We start from the raw sequence: 3,336 nt of genomic DNA on the forward strand, positions 1-3,336 counted from the left end.
TCCTCAAAGCAGCCCCAAGAGACTGATGGTCTTAAAGGACTCACCTTGCAGTACAAGGGACTCTGAAGAGTCTTCTCCAGCACCACAATCCAAAAGCATGAATTCTGCTATGTTCAGCCTTCTTTATGGACCAGCATTCAAAAAGCAAAACTTTGATTCTAATTTTTATATTATAGGCTCTTCAGATAAACCATTCAGTTGCTTAAGCACTGCATAAGTGAAGTGAAGTCATTCAGTCGTGTCCGACTCTCTGTGACCCCATGGACTGTAGCCTACAGCACTCCCCCGTCCATGGGATTTTCAAGGCAAGAGTACTGGAGTGGGTTGCCATTTCCTTCTCCAGAGGATCTTCCCAACCCAGGGATTGAACCTGTGTCTCCCACATTGTAGGCAGATGCTTTACCATCTGAGCCACCAGGGAAGTCCATAAGAACATTATAAAATTTTTGTTTTCTAATGTTCCCCTTACATAATTGTTGAAATGGAGATGATCTGTAATGTATATATAATATTTAAACCGTGAATAATGTTGATAATGCCATTTATCATGTTTTAAAAATGGTCCACAAAATTGTCTCCTTACCTATTTACACCTCTCCTACAGAGGGTTACCATGTGCAGCTGTTTTTGGTTAGAAGCTACATCCAAAGACTCAACGGCAGTATGTTACGTGACAGGTTAAAGCAAAATAAAACCAAAAAAAAAAAAACCGGAAAATTAATTTGAGACTGTATATGATACTACATATTTGCTAGGAATTTGATATTTGGAGAGAAGAAAATACAGTCGACCTTTCGTATCTGCATATCCATGGATTCAATCGAAGCATGGAAAATATTTGGGGAAAAAATTCCATGATATTCCAAAAAACACAACTTGAATTTGCCACTCATGGCAACTATTTATATAGCACTTACATTATATCTGGGCTTCCCTGGTGGCTCAGACAGTAAAGGATGTGCCTGCATTGCAGGAGACTTGGTTTGATCCGTGGGTCAGGAAGATCCCCTGGAGAAGGAAATAGCCACCCACTCTAGTATTCTTGCCTGGAGAATTCCCGGGACAGAGGAGCCTGTCGGACAGAGGAGTCCAACTCCATGGGGTCGCAAAGAGTCGGTCACGAGTGAGCGACTAACGTTACATTATTTTGAGCATAGGGACCTTTGTTGTCAATGTGATGCCTTTGCTTTCTAACTTCCCTTCGGAAGCAGATGTCTTTTAGTTTCCTGCCGTCACCTTCCTCAGAGATTACACTATTAAATTGTTCGGCCTCGAGGGGGCCCGCCTCACCTTCCCAAGCTGCAAGGCAGACCCGGCTTCCCTCCAAGACCCGCACCCTGACAGCTTGTTTCCGCTTGCCCGGGCCGCCCCGCCTTTTCACTGCCTGCCAGCGCAGCTTCCCACATCCTGAAGAGGAGAGCCGGCGGTGCAGCTGTCTCAGCGCGACGTGAGTTTCTCTCTCTCTTGGTCACACGTGCCGCTGTCACTTGGCTTCCCTCAGTACCGCGGGTCTGAGGGTCTCTACTGACTCTAAACCCCGTGCCCGCCCAGGCAACCCCAGCAAATTCAGAGGTGTCCGGGAGCGGCGAAGGGGCGCCTTCCTTTTGGTTTAAAGTCCGCACTGAAGCCGGTTCCTGCTTTTGGAACTCTGAAACGCTGCGTTTCGCACCTCCTTGCATCTTAAAACCGTTTACGGCCCCCTCTGCACTTCCTGCACCGCATAACATTCTCTTTCACGAGGTGGGTATTTACGCTCCGCGGTCCTCAGCCTCGGCCCCTGAAGGCCACATGCTCTCCCAGGTCCTAGGATTCTGAGGATCGCGCCCCGCTCCTGAGACCCACTCCCTCCCAGCCCACATATCTCCTCGGGCCTTGTCTTCATAATGACCTTTCCCCTGACCCTGTGTCGGGATGGGTGTCCTGGGCCAGCCACTTGACCCCCCTGGTTCTTCCATCCCAAATTCCACCAGCTGGATTTTTGGCTTTTGCAGGAGGAGGGCTTCTTATTCAGCCGCCATTCCCGTAAATGGTGGGGGTGGGGTGTCATGAGAAGCAAAGTCATCGACTTCGAGAGAAATAGAAAACTGAAAAAAGCCTGAAGAAGAACCTATGACAATGAAGAGGATTGGTGAAGAACTTGCGAAGAGACGGCAACATGAAGGAGAGTAGGTCTTGAAGGTTGCGGGTAGGCAAGGACAGAAGTTTAGGGAAAAGCAGGATCTCCGGAGAGTTAAAGGTGAGCAAAATAGGAAAGTGGTGTTCAGTCCGAGTCTTTGCGACCCCTGTATCTCTCAGAGTTTGCTCAAATTCATGTTCATTGAGTCCAGGGATGCTATCTAACCAACCATCTGATCCTCTGCCAACCCCTCTATACCTTCAAGTAGAGGGGCTGTAAATTAGGGGTCCCAAAGAAGGCGACAGTGGAGAGACGGTTCACAGACAGCGCGGAAAGGGGATACAAGAGTTGGAACCTTGGCTTACAGAGTAATATCCTGCTGGGAGAGAAAGGGGACTCCTAGTGATTGGGCTTCCCTCATGGCTCAGCTAGTAAAGAATCCGCTGGCAGTGCGGGAGACCTGGGTTTGATCCCTGGGTTGGGAAGATCCCCTGGAGAAGGGACCAGCTACCCACTCCAGTATTCTGACCTGGAGAATTCCACGGACTACAGCCATGGGGTCGCAAAGAGACAGGACTGAGCCTCTTTCACTCACATGCAGTAATTGGAGGAGCTGAGAAAGCAAGGAAGGTGAAAGGAAGCATAGCCACTTGGGGGTGCCAGAGAGTTGGGAGGAAGGGAGGGCAGAGATGGAGGAAGAAAGGCAGAAATTCATGGAGATTTAGGATCATCAAGGAGGTTGGATTAGAAGCATTTTACAGGGAACAGATGGCAGAGAGAGGCCGGATGGGAGTCAGGGAAGAAGTAGACAGGAGGACAGGCACAGCAGGAGAGCAGAGGGGAAGAGGAAGGGAGACAGAGAAAGAAGTAGGGAAACAGATAAACTAAATGAAGTGGAAACATCTAGTGTGCAGGTGGGGCAGGGGACTAGATTCAGGAGCATGCTGAATTGATTGGATAAGGATTATGAAGTCGTGATACATCGATTTTTGACTTCCCTCATAGCTCAGTCGGTAAAGAATCTGCCTGCAATGCAAGAGACCCGAGTTCAATTTCCGGGTGGGGAAGATCTTCTGGAGAAGAAATGGCAACCCACTCCAGTATTCTCGCCTGGAGAATCCCATGGACAGAAGAGCCTGGTGGGCTACAGTCCATGGGATCGCAAGAGTCTGACACAACTTAGTGACAAAACCACCACATTGATTTTTGGCTTTAGGATC

Source organism: Cervus elaphus, chromosome 4 (genome assembly GCF_910594005.1).
Source record: "Cervus elaphus chromosome 4, mCerEla1.1, whole genome shotgun sequence".
In the NCBI taxonomy this organism is placed as follows: Eukaryota; Metazoa; Chordata; class Mammalia; order Artiodactyla; family Cervidae; genus Cervus; species Cervus elaphus.